Here is a 14,703-nt window from a genome sequence, read left to right on the forward strand (position 1 = left end):
ATGCGCTTTTACATGGTATCGGTGTCACACGGCAGTTTATACTTTCCTATCCCATCACATTTTAGACAGCTGTACATTACAAGAGGCAAGAAGTTACATTATAGCTGTCATGCGGAAGACAAAGAAGCAAAACTACAAACGGCCACCGTAATATTCGATCTTCTAAGAGAGTTTCCATCAAGCGGCCACAATTTAGACACATTACGATATCTTTCGTTGTTTCGCATGATTTTCACCACTGTTTGCAATATCTTTAAGAATTTTTTTATGAAATTCAAGTAAAATCTGCCAAAAGCTGATAATGACTGGAATTGTAAAATGTACAGTAGCACACTTTTATTATACTTATTACACAGGTGACAGTTTCTTGGGAGAAGAGATCTTGTGAATCCATGCCCGAATTGAAAACTGAAAGCAAAGATGCTGTAGTACCGACCATCGCCGAACTGCAATATAATCAAAATGCCCAAAGGTAAGATATTCATAGATTCTTCTGTCAACTTCATTTTGCCTGCCTGGTAGAGGATCCATATCTAAACTGAAAAGCTTCTACCTGAGTCGCAGTCTAGACAAAAATGAAACTTCTCGTTGTAAAGTGGTAAGTTCTATGAAGATACGCTAACTGTACTTACCTTTTTTCTCTTCCAAGGACCGATCATCAGACGGTACGTAAGACGGAATCCATCTATGATAATGCTATAGAAGTTTCCAGAACCGATGGTGCAAAACAACGAGCAGAATGCGTCCAATTGAAAGCAAATATTGCCCAATGTGACTGCACTGCGATCTGTGTCAAAGATCTGGACAACGTCAAGCCTAGATCTTCCAGTTCTGAAGATTCAGGTAACTATGTTTGTCACAGTCGTGAACCTGAAACACTGGAGACAGGAGCAGGACCCTTGATGACTGACGTCGAAAGTAGGTAAGAAACATGATATAGACTCCATTATGTAGTCTCTTGTAATTATAGTTTACATGTAACTAGTGCTTACTCCATTTGTGATAATGGCAGCCAACACAGAAACTGTAAGTCACTCTAAGCCACGTAATTAAAATCACCTCTAGACTTACCGCTTAGAGCAAACACCTAATTTGCTCTTCATCCTAATGTACACACCAGACATTAATGTACAAAGTGACTGAGAGCTCCTTGCTATAGTCATTAAAACTATTAAGAAATACTGTTGACTGTACTACAACGAATACATCGTCAGACATAACAATAATGCATAAATGTTATCTGTTAGTTTTGAGAAGGATGTGATCATGGAGTATCTTCACAGGCAAGTGTCATAGCAACAAGCGTTTGTTAATGAATAGGGGAAAATACTTTCCTAATGTGCGAATTCCCATTGACAAATCTGTGCGACCATTTTAGTTTTCCTCTCCATCATGTGAATCAACAGCCAACTACACTTAATGAACAGTAAGCCTTATTTCATTGTGCCTACATTTTTAATACTGGTCACAATAATTTAGTGAACACTTTATGCGCATATGATGATACAATAATTGCACAAAGTTTATAAGGGAAGCTATGGGTACTAAGAAACTGTAAAAGAATGCACATTGTAGTATCACCTGTAAGTTGGGATCTTTATTTTACAATAACTTTATCAATGCAGCTTCACCGAGTCACTTAGAAGATACAGTTAGCCACAGCTCTGTCTTCGTCTCTATGTTCTCACTGCTGTTTTCGTTGAAGTGATACGGAAGCCGTTACAGTAGTAGATCTGTTATCAGGCTCCCTATCACTACACCATCACTTTATTTGACCATTGATCTGTGATCCATAAGTGTTAGGGCAGATTGTGGCAAACAATGTCTGTATGCATGTGGGAAGTCAATAAACTTAAACTGGATAAGTGTAATGAAAGAGCCACTTACTTTCTAAGCATTTATGATTTAGACGATGGCTTATCAAACAGCGTCCCACATGCAGCAGAATGTACATGCATAATATTTGCCTATTTCCTTAGCTTAAATTATGTTTTGGTTGCCAATCTTTCGCTATCTGACAGTTTGATTTGTGAACCCACACTCTTGTTAACTGAAAGCATGGTATTCTTAGGCATGGTCTACACTGAAAAATTAAGACAGTCAAAAAATACGGTTCAGTTGAAGCGTTGCAATGTTTAGCAAGTATTAATATTCAGGTCGCTAACGCTTCATCTTTAGCATTGTGTGTGCACTGAGTGTGCTTCCAGTAATGGCCTGAATGCGACCTGTGCTGCATGATATGCCTTTTCCTCTAATTCTGACTTTTAATCAGTGAACAAAGTTCCTTTTTAGTGAGAATTAATGTGTCCAACATCTACCCTAGACAAAATGTCTCTTGCATGATAAACACACAAACCGACCGTAATTAATTGCACAGGAAAGCAAAAGACTCCGAAATTTTAAAAAGCGCTTCGTGCTGACTTTTGCTGTAAAATTTTTCCTTAGCATCTATTACCAAAGCATTTATTTTTAACTTCATCTTTGATAGCGAGATGTAAAATACATAATAAAAGAAAATTTATTAAGACATTTGACATTCAAGTATAAGGCATGCTTAATGTTCACAGTATATCACATTTACCATTTACATAAGCGATATATCTAATTTTACCAGCTGTTTATCAAATTGTTTCAGTGTTACAAACTGTAGATTAATTCATAAAACGCTATACCACTAGTGGAATCCCTCTTTAGTCCCCGGTAATAATTAGACACAATAACATCTTAACTTCGAGGGTAGTCTCAAGATTGAGGTCAAAAAGCTGTGAGTATGACATAAACCAACTATAGTAATGTAGAGTATCACTATATTGTCTGTCATAATAGACCTGTTGTCAACTATTTCTAAGACACTTAATAGAACTGACTGACCGAGTCTGAAGAAGTACATCAGGTTCTAATAACCTACCTTCTGGATATAATGACTGCATATGTGAACGTAGATTTTGTCATCGCATACATCTGATGAGAAGCTCTCTGGTTTGCAGCAGAGTGGCAGTATTATAAAACCATGACTTTTTGACGAGTGACATACTCATCATCTTCTGGCCACTAATGGTATAGCGCTGAGAAGGATGACACAATTTGAGTAATAGGAAAATAATTAAAAAAATAAGAATTAAAACAGTGCATAAATAATCAAGATGAGGCATTGTTCATTTTCTTTCAGTTTTATCATGCATTTCATAATTTTTGACCCAGAGGCGCAAGTAGAAAGATATAAGTAAGTAAAATAAGTAAAAAAATCTACAACTGTAGCCAAAATGTAACATATTTATCATAGCATAATTCGTATTATTCTGGCGAAGAAGATGATGAGTATGTCACTCATCGAATAAATCGCAGTTTTATAAAACTGTCACCTGGATGGAAACCTGAGAGATTTTCATCAGTTATAATGACTACTGGTGAGAGTGTGTAGTGGAGTGAGATATCCACATAGTACGAAAGGAGAAGAGATCATTATTGGGTAGGAGAACAAAATGTGTAGATAGTGTAGCTTAATCGAGGAAACATTTTTCTTCATCCGAAACAATGGCCTCTTTCCTTGCTGTGTGTGAGAGCTCTGTCTCACAAACATCTGTTGAGTGTACGTTACTGTAATGGATGTATCTTTCGTGCAGTGACATATTTCTGTTATATAATGAGGACATAAGAAATAAGGTGAAACATTATTCTGTACCTCTTGAACGGCACAATAGAGTCAATCACAGCTAAATTTTCCATCCATTAGATATGTCACCATTAACAGTGACAGATACCCTCACATCATGAGTCTTTTTGGATGAAATTGGAATTTAACCAAAGGCATTGGTGCAAAGTCTAATAAACAGGAATACTTGGCTTGCTTCTGTCCTCTTTCAAGGAATATGCTGGTTGTAGAAGTTTCTTGTGCCACCAGGATTGATACTGGCTTCGTCTGAGTCAAGCTCCACCATACTAGAGTGTTTAGCAACCGTGGCTCCCAGGACAAAACACTGTGACTCAGATTAGATCTGTATGTGGAGTTTGGAGACTTGGGAGCGCCATAATGGTCAACTGGTGCATTACGTCAATGTAGTGTGCTTCAGTGGTTCAGTTGGTTAGTCTGTTGATCCTGAAATTAATGGTCCTTTCCATGGTGCCGTATCCATTTCATATTGTGCACCTTCGATGTTCCTAAGTCATTAGCCATCGTGTCCTTTCCACAAGAAGTTTTGATCAACATAAAATGCATCAGAATGTCTCTCCATTTTATGAATAGGAATAATTTCATTATCTAATCAGTTCTTTCTTCTACCAAACAGGATTTTTCAATAAAATTATGTACTGTATTGTTTCCCAGCATGTTATTTACAATAGTTGTTGCTCTGGAAGAATGTTCTTGATTAAAGTGTCTGGTACTTTGTATTAGAGATAAGTGTTACTATTAGTTCCAGATATTTCTGCCTTGTCTAAATTAATTTTAGCAAGTTATAGTTCTTTGTTTCCATAATTTATTTCATGCAACTGTGTAATTTTGGAAAATGAGAAGGAGTTTTGTGATTAGTTCTATACTAAGAAACACACTACAAGTCTAATTTTATGATTTTATCGAACAACCAAACAGTGTCCTTACTTTAACAATTTTATCTATTTCAGGTTCTATAAGTTCCTGTCCAACACCACTTCTCTTTGTCTGGTTATTTTGTACTGTTGAGCAGGACACCGCCAGTGTGAGTGCTGTTGCAGGAGATAATTATGTGTTACCTGAATCCCTGAATGAAATGTGTGGAAATGTGAGTGTGCCAATGCTTACAGTTTAGCTACTCAGAGGGAAATTGTGGCTCAAATGTGAGTTGGACAAGCTATCGCTACAAACAGGGAAGGAACAGTGAAAGACAATCTATACATTTTGCAAGAAGATGAAGACTTCATGATATTTTGTAATGACTCTTTTTCTGTTTTTTTTGGGTCTCATGATAGTAGTCAATTGTCAAGTACTCAGAAATCCTTGCCTTTCACTACACTGTGAAATCTGTGTAAAATCTTCCATTTTAACGGTTTAAATCAGCAACACAACAACTGTGTGAGAATATAAACCCCCATGACCAAGGACAGTTCTTAAAATGTTGTGATACTATGGACATAGGGCTGCAAGGAATTCTGTTTTCATTGACCTGATGATTTGATAGCAATAGCAATATGTTACAGTGAAATGCAGTAATGGTATTCTACTGTTGTATGAATATATTTGTTAAAATAAAGAGTATTAGACATATTTTAAAGCAAACGCATGGTTTTTTTGTCCTGTTACATCACAAACAGAGCAATGTCTCAATACCAACAATATCAGTAGGTAGCAATAAAGATAACCCTGCCAGAAAGACATAAAGTAATAAAAAGGATTTTTTTTAAATTTGCAGAAGAATTATGTAAACATATTTTGCATTACAGCCAGTGAGTGACATAACTTTTATATCGAAAATATGAGTCTCAATATACTTCAAAAATGTTCAGCTAAACTTAACATAGTGATTTCAAAATTGAGTCTCCCAGTGGTGCACCCAGCACAATCTTCAGTAACCTTTACCCACAAGTGTTTTCTAATATAGACACAAATATAATAGATAAAACCTAGAATTTAGCCAATAAGAGGTGAGCTTAGTGTGCAAACTGTACATTATGGATGTCTGCATTGCCTGTGAATGCATATTTATTGAAAATATCGGGGTTTTGAGAAGACACAACACACATGGCTTTTCTACCAACTATCTGAATGGCAGCAATGAACCAGAGGTCAGAGAATAATACAACACTTTAGTGATGAAAATATAGTTCTATATCATTTGTATACATAGGTCGAAATATTTATTGAAACATTTCTATGCATTTTTGTTTCTGTTCATGTATGTGCAAATGAGAAAAACAAATAGCATTCTCCATCTTTTTACAAAATATCTTCCATGTAAATCAAAACATTTCCCTCCCTTTTTGAATGAGCTTTCGAACATGAATTCTAGATATTAAAACCAAATGTAAGACTGTACAGCCATTTCATTAAGTTTGCGCCAATACATTATTTGCATCTGCATCTTAAAGACCATGGTCTGATACACAAAAAATGCCCAGCATTATTATATGACATGTTGAACATTATGTCACTACACCAGTATTCTGGTGGTTAGATCGGTGAATAGTACTATTGTACCTCATGAGAAGATGGTGTCTATGTAGGTTTCTATTGACAGAAATTACATCATTTTCTTCATACACTGCTCACTAGAGTCATTCTAAATATTCTGATGACACAAATTGTGTATAATGCCTTTATATCCTTATTGTAATTCATAATATTTGTGTGACATAGAACTATAAAGGCCCAGATATCAAATTACTCATAACTTCTCATTAGTAATTTAGTGTTGTATACCAAACTGACAACACAAATGAACAGTTATAAAGATCAGGGCAGGGTGGAGAGGATTAAGAAAGGGATGTTGTTAGTAGTGATGTCTCCAGTGAGTACACAGATCCAACAAAAAGGCTCTAGCTGTCAATGTGGAATATTATGAATGAAGGTATTTGAGAAGTGCTACTTAGGGCTAATACCTGTATTAAATACACAGCGTATTCGTATTTTAGACATCTAAGCCAGAGGAAGCTTAGAAGAATATAAAATATATCAGAAACACTCAATCTATGTCATAGTAACCAAGAAACGAAACAAAGGTATAGAACACAAAGAAGAATCCCAAATACACTACAATGAATTTATTATTATTCTGTACAATGTAGTTGGAGTGGACACTGATTTAAAATTCTTGTTTCCCAAAAATAATGCACACAAAATAACATATGGTTATGTTGAGTGGACACAAATATGAAATCCTTGTTTCACTTCAATGATATCACACATATGGTTCTATGAAAGACTATTCTACAGCGGCACATTCCACAGACTTTGGTTTCCTGAGGGAAATTTATAGTATCATCTGAATGTGGCTGAAAAATTCACACTTATTTGGGGCATGTTGTACTTACATATCTCAAAAGAATTGTGAAAGAAATCATAAATATTATTAAAACCCAACATTTCCATGATTATTTTATAATGATTACTTACCTTCTTATGTGTCTGATAATAACCAGCAGTTTTCAGATGCTTAACAAGCGTGGATGTTCATTACACTGTATGTGTTTTAAAAGCTGGCCACGGTGGTCTCGTGGTTCTAGGCGCGCAGTCCGGAACCGTGAGACTGCTACGGTCGTTGGTTCGAATCCTGCCTCGGGCATGGATGTGTGTGATGTCCTTAGGTTAGTTAGGTTTAAGTAGTTCTACGTTCTAGGGGACTGATGGCCACAGCAGTTGAGTCCTAGAGTGCTCAGAGCCATTTGAACCATTTTTTTGTTTCAAAAATTATAATGTGTAACAGTGTAGATTATCAGTACCATAAATATTTGAGATATGAACCAACACAATTAAATATAATTACTACTATGTGAAATCATTACGATACTCTGATCACAATACACGAATGTTTTCCTTTTTTTAGAGTGCTGATTGATTTGAGAGTCTCAGCAATAATGATCGTTTCCTGTGAATACAAGTTTTCCAAAGAAAAAGTGTTCTATGTGTTTTCTACAAAAAGAATTACTTCTTTTGTGTTACAACTTCACTAACACAACAAAGTAAAAAATGTTTACTATCAATAAAGAAATCTTTGCCAGACAGATATAAGCAAATGTAAATCGGAATCATGCTATAGTATCCAGGAGAATATCACAAACGTATTTTGAAGGAAACTTGGTAAGTGTTATTTGTTTTAAGATAATTGTCAGAATCCCAGTGCACGAGATTAAAAAGAAAATCAGCTTAAATCAATTTGGCGATTTTAGCACTTAGTCTCCCTACTTTGGACATAAGTCCTGTCATCAGTAATCTTTAGTCTCTACCTTTTTCTATTGTATGTTGTAATATAATAGCTAAATATTTTAGGTTAGAAATTTAGTTGTTAGCCTGTTGCATAAACGCGACAGTTTGTGTACTCAGATAGCACAACTGTCTCTATTAAACACAAGAATCTACTGGTACCTTAGGTATCGTAAGCAGAAGAAGTTCAGAAGAATCTAAACTACATCATAAATATTCATTCCATATCACTGTAACACTCAAAGAAGACAGAGAGACAAAACTAAAATATAGTAGCTGAGGTATGAAAGACAAAGTCTAATATAAAGTACACTACAGTGAGTTATAACTGTATGTAAAATAGCAGAAGTGTACGCTAATATGAAATGATCATTTTATTTCAGTCTTGTGTGCAGAATGAAATCTATCAGGATAATAAATTAGTCCACCATTACGTGGTATACAATTTTGTCCCATTAACATCGTCTGCTGCTGTCTAGAGTATGAAACAGAAATAATAGATTGATATAATAATAAATAACGTTAAGCAGTGATGGCGTAAGTATCCTTGCAGAGGGAATACCTGCACCCTTCAGTACAGCTGCAATTGAGAGATGTTGAATAAAGCAGGCTCCAGCTTTATACTAGGAGTCTAGACTAGGTGACTAGCTGAAAGGAAAATTACATAGCCTTATGTTTAACTGGTAAATTACATATGAGTACAGTAACTTGTAAGATTATGAGAAAAACAGTTCTGTTACCCATGGATCCTATGTTACTATAGAAAACTGTCGCTCACACTTTGAATAATCAGCTGAAGAGAGCGGCATGAACATTAGATAACAAATAGTCCAAAGGAGGCGACTCAGATTCTTAGAATTGTACTTTTCATACTACAGATGTGAAAGACTGTCAACAAGTTGAACACAAAAATCTATATTACATCATTCCACGTCAGCTCTGATGAAAAATGTACCAGTAGAGTGACTTTACTGACAATAATCTGACAACGCTGAAGACACTGCCCTCCACAAACTTCAAGGACAGTCTGTCTCTGACCCACAGTACAAGTTTGAACTTGGTCTGTGTGTGACTTTCTCTACAAAAAGAACAGTACTGGCTGTTCCGTTTATGTATTGTATTAAGGAAGCTTTTGGTTTACCAAATTTGTGGCATTAAACTATTTCTTGGATCTTGGTGAATTCATGAATGTGACTTAAAAATATTTCAATGTCTATCGGGATACATTCAGCATCAAAAGAATGAAAATGTCATGAGGATGACTCAGGTCAGACAGTCAGATGATCTAAGGAATGATGGGCAATAAATTAAATTTCCATCGTTTTACGCTTTATGAAATTGAAATTCAAGATTTGTCGTTTAGGTATTTTTATGTTAAGCTAGTGTCAAACAACAACACAACTCAGGTAAATTTCTTCAGAGGAGTACTTCCAAGGACTTCCTCCTCTCAACAGAATACAAAATGTGTCAAGTTTGCACTATCATGTTATTAACTAAGGTAAATTATTTATTTTAGAATATAATCTGGAAACAAATTATCAAAGTGAAGAGTGGTATACTAATCCATCTCATCTCATTTATTCATTCCCATCAAAAGCTTTTTTTGTGAAGCATTTGATTTCGTGCTACAGTAAACATCTATTCGCCACATCTCGTTTTTTGTAACAGTTTTGTTTCCCAACATGTAAACCTATTCGAACGGACGTTTATTCACACAGTCCATAATAATTACAGAAGATTTTTAAAAAAAATTACAGGTGTGATTCTTCAAGTATTATCAACGGGTATGTTGTGAATAGCCTTACAGGTTTGCCACCGGATGACTTTGTGCAAATTCCACAAAATTTCATCGGAGCAACTTTCCGACGTCCTCAGTTGGTTCAACCTTGCTGATGGCTAGGTACGACTGACGGTATCCGCACTTCGACGTCCTGTATATAGAACACACTCGCGAAGAATGTGCAGAATCGGAAATCACGCGTGCTCAATGATTTGCAGACAGATGACGTCATACTAAAACGCTTTCTGCCGAAAATGGCAGTGCGCGTGCGCTGTACATTTTGTTTACTAACAGTGCGGCCAGATGTCACTCACTAAACAACTATACTAGAACAAATGTTAGGACAGGTCTGTTATCGAAAAAATCTTAATTTTGTCGTCGTGACCAACTCAGAGTTCCAGGCTGTGCTCAGTTCAAATCCCGCACGCCTGTTGATGAGATTATTGGCTGTACTGGTATGTATTGCTTCCTTAATGACACAATCCCAGAAAGCTAATGCCGGGAATGAAACTACCGTCTTTTCATAAATTATACGATGCCCTGTATCCAGACAGTATTGTGCAATTGCCGACTTTTCCGATTGACGTAGGCGTGTGTGACGCTGATGTTTATCACAGCTTCTACTGTGCGACGAGTCTGGCCTATATATGCTGCCCCACATTGATAACGAATCTGCGATTTTCGGCAGAGGGCGTTTTAGCATGGCGCTATCTATCTGCAAATCATTTCGCCTGAGTGATTTTTACGCCTGCGCATTTTTCGCTCGCGTTTTCTATGTACAGGGCGTCGATGTGCATCACCGCCAGCCGTACCTAGCCACCAGCAACGATTGTGCACACATCTTACTGGACTCGGGTAGGACTGCTGGCCCCAGATCGAATTCGCCTGGCGGATTAACGACGAGGGCCCATGTACCGGCCAGTCTGGATATGCTTTTTAGGCGGTTTTTTACATCCCACTATGTGAATACTGGGCTGGCCCCCATGTCCCGCCTCAGTTACACGACTCGCAGACATTTCAACAAGTTCACACTATTGCATGGCTTAAACTAGACGCAAACAACCGGGGTATACTCGTTCTATCCTGGGATGTTTCAGAGTAGCCAACCAACCAAATCTGACGCTAACCGTGCCGACACTGTGCAGCATTAGGAAAAAGGCATTAGCAAAAGAAGAAGATTATGCATACAGTAAAAGCTTTGCACTATCCTTTATTTTAACTTTCATGGCACAGAAATCAAAAATTGGCTGTGAGGCTTGCGTATATACACTGTCGAGTCACATTAATGTAACCACCCGTCAAAAGCCTGAATACCTATCTTTTCCAGCGCAGACTGCTATGAGATGTGCAGAAAGAGAGTCAGTGAGGTTCTGGAAGCTACCAACAGGTATATGGAGGTATGGAGCCATGCCAACTCCAGTGCCATGGCCATTTGCGCTACATTTCTTGAGGTGGTCCCACAGATTCTCAGTTGTATTTAAACCTGGGAAGTTTGGTGGCCCCAGGCACCCCTTAGACCAAACGTGTACAGCTCAAGCAGTGTGACACGTTGCATTGTTCTTGAATGTTTATGTATAGGACAGCATACTCAGATTTTAACTCAAGCACTGTCTCTTCCTACATATCTACAATTGACGCCTTATCCCTTACCATACTGACTTAATAAGAGTATGTGAAGGTTTGTGTTCCTTCCAAACATATGCCAGTATGAACTCTATCATACTGAGCATACTGTCCCATTTGTATCATGCACACAGCATTTCAGTAACAAGAGACTGGAAATTCTCTCTTTCAACCATCACATCAGAGTCTTGGGGAAAGATAAGGTGGTAGGCCTACATTCACACGTTTAGATCTACTTCCTGTCAAACTGTACGAATTGGCGCATAGAAGTAATCTGCTAGCATATAGCTGAGACTCGAGTTCTGTCTGCTGTTGTGCTGTGGCCTAGTCCAACGACAACGAGTCCAGTAGGTCTGGAAGACATCTTGTGGACAGCGGCTCCTGCTGCTGCGGCAATAGTACATCACAGAGCACCTGTGTGTCCTCCTCTGTAACAATAACAGCGAAGTCTTAAGTATAATGACATGAACATATAATTTTAATAATAATAATAATAATAATAATAATAATAATAATAACAGTAATTAGATATGGATGGAAAAAATTCTTAATATTAGTCTCATTCTTCTCAGCCGATCACTGTGGCGGATGGTGTTTCCTACTGGTCAACTCTCTACGAAGTGGAAACAGAAAGAAATGGTTCTTACGCAACTGAATTATAGAATCTAAAATTGCTGGAGGGGTGGAGGACTGAGTATACATGAACTTGGTCGAAATGTCAGTGCCCCAGTGCCTCCCCCCACCCATGGCTTAGCGTGATGACGTCACCTATCGTCATTGGTCACAGGGAATAGGGAAGGATTGGGAGGAGGGAGGGGTGAGGGTATTAAGGGAATGCTGATATGATATGCACCACTGCTTCAGCTGTAATATGAGACCGAATGCGAGAAGTGCTAACGGACGCCGAGTCAGCGATCTTTCCAAGAATTGCCAGTCCCCTTCAGCTTGTCTCATGTCCCTGCAGGTTAACTGCTAGTCATCATGTACTTCTATGACTTGATTATGTTTCCTACGTGATATTCAGGAGATATCATGTTCGTTGGATTAAACAGAGTATTCTCACATCGGAAACAGGTAAGTTATTCGGTTAAAAATAATTCATACAGGGCACCACTATAGAATGAAAGTAGATAACGGTAAAATTTTAATTTCACGAGCGCATACGTCAGAATATAAAAGTAATTCTCGTTACGTATTCTTCAAGTAATGCAGACATAAAGAGGTAACGTTCTTCCATCCTCTCTTGGTAACTCCTTCGTAGCATATCAGAAATTCGACATCGTTACTAAAAAGTTCGTAAACGCCAAAACGTAATGTCACAGCTGTCTGGCACGAAATATTTCACTGTTACCTGATTTACAGGAAGCCTTGCATGTACTGAAAAGATAAAACTGCCGCTAACCTCTGTCGAGCATTCTGTTTAAACAAACATTCATTTAGTTGATAAATGGTTTCTGCTTTTCATAAGTGATTTTTGCTTTTTCTTTTTGCACATTCAATCTATCACAAGTGCTAATAGTAGGTATCCTCTTGCCTAACTTGTCACAGGTAGAAACTGTGTCAGAACGAGGACATCAAAATAACATATTGAAGGTATTGAACAATTCATTAATGAGATTGTAGCGTACATTAATTTGATGCTCCTCTACCAAAATATCCTACATTCTTTTCGTAGTCGAGTTTCAAGCAGATATCTCTTTGACAAATTGTTATGGAATGAATAAGAAAAACCCCTTGATTTAAATAAGGTTATTTGATGTTCAGTTAGGTATGTGAATGACCAATGAAGTGCACGAACCTTGTTATTGTGCTTTACTTTCTTTTTCACTAGAGAACTATTTTTTTCAGATCATATGCTGCTGTACAGTGCCCAGTCGAAGTCGATAGATGACATGAAAACCCATGAATTTACCTGTGTTGTGGTAGCATCAGCAGTCACTAGGGCTTTATAATGAAATTTGGTATTATGTGGAAAAGGTGAACTGGATAGTGAACTTGCGTCGTCATTATTACCTGCTCCTTCTGCATGCACTACTGTATGCGTTCTCTGCTGGTTAAATTTTCAACTGTGATACGATCAGTCGAATAGGAATACAGTGAATTTTCTATTCCAGTATATAGATCTCTGAGGAAAGTTGTTCCCTTTGTTCAAATGTTGTTGACAGAAAGCGACGCAGTGTATTGCATCTGTAACCAAAGGGAGAGGACTTCATTTCCCCTACGCACCTGCCAAGAAACTCAGATTGAAAAATTCACTAGAGGATAAAAGGAAAGAATGCAAAGAAAGGTAGCCTGTAGCCAGCGCCAACACATTTAGCGGGGAAAGGGTTACGTGTTCCTAGCGAATCAGCTTTCTTTCTTTTTTGTCGTCTTTGCTTTTTACACTTCTAGACACTGTCTTCTGAATTCACTACAGAATAACAGGCACTCAGTTATAAAACAGGCTAGGAAGAGAGCTGCAGGTCCAAACAATAACTAAGGAGAGTAAGAATAAACATTCAGGTTTCATTTAACACAAAAATAGCACTTATCAAATGACAAAGGCTTCTTTTGATTGACGCATTTTTAACTGTGGTTGTATGACCACCGTATCTCTGGTCTGCAATAACACAAGACAAGGGTTGTTTCCGCCTTATTTGATTAATGCAGAAGACACGTCTTAGGCATGGGTGTAAGTATGCCCTGAAACCACGAGAACGAGAAAAAATTTGCAATATTTGTTTTCGTAAAGAACCATTAACCAACAAAAAAATTTTAACTATCGAGTGATTTCAGTTAATTGATTTTTCTGCGATCCACTTACCTCGTTACTACTCGCTTCGACATTCCTTCGGTCATTGAAAGGAGTAACCGTATTTTGTTTTTCTCTAATGAACAAATTTCGGAAAACAAAATTCTATATTTCGGTCTTCTCTATGCCATCTTCCGCTTCGGTGCCAGTATGGTCTCTGAGAGAGAATATGGTTGGCCAAATTCTGCTTTCCAATTTTTGAATGCTTCCAGCACCGATCATCTTACGCTCGTTGCGGCTTCATTCAGTAATTGCTGCTCAATTAAGCTCACACTTTATTTCATCTGTGATGAAGTTGTTTAGCTCTGGTAGAAAGATTCTAGCACTGTTATTGAACCACGGCTGTTCTCTCCTATGTTTCAAAGCCTTGTTCGCCACAATATGTTCATAAAGTTGTGCAGAGATCGGGATGCTGAATGACGAGCGAATGTCAGGATTCTAGGATTTGATTTGTGGACTATTACGGCAGGTTATTTATCATTGTAGTGTCACCGCCAGACACCACACTTGATAGGTGGTAGCTTTTAAATCGGCGGCGGTCCGTTTGTATACGTCGGACCCGCGTGTCGCCACTATCAGTGATTGCAGACCGAGCGCAGCCACAAGGCCGGTCTAGAG

At 37.7% G+C, this 14,703-nt stretch overlaps 1 protein-coding gene across 1 annotated transcript in view; it reads left to right on the top strand.

Moving 5' to 3' along the window:
* The window catches only part of LOC126297993 (zinc finger protein 341-like), a 161,030-nt gene that overhangs the window by 16,628 nt on the left and 129,699 nt on the right, over nt 1-14,703 (top strand). The window lies entirely within an intron of this gene.

This window comes from Schistocerca gregaria, chromosome X (assembly GCF_023897955.1).
Source record: "Schistocerca gregaria isolate iqSchGreg1 chromosome X, iqSchGreg1.2, whole genome shotgun sequence".
Lineage (NCBI taxonomy): Eukaryota > Metazoa > Arthropoda > Insecta > Orthoptera > Acrididae > Schistocerca > Schistocerca gregaria.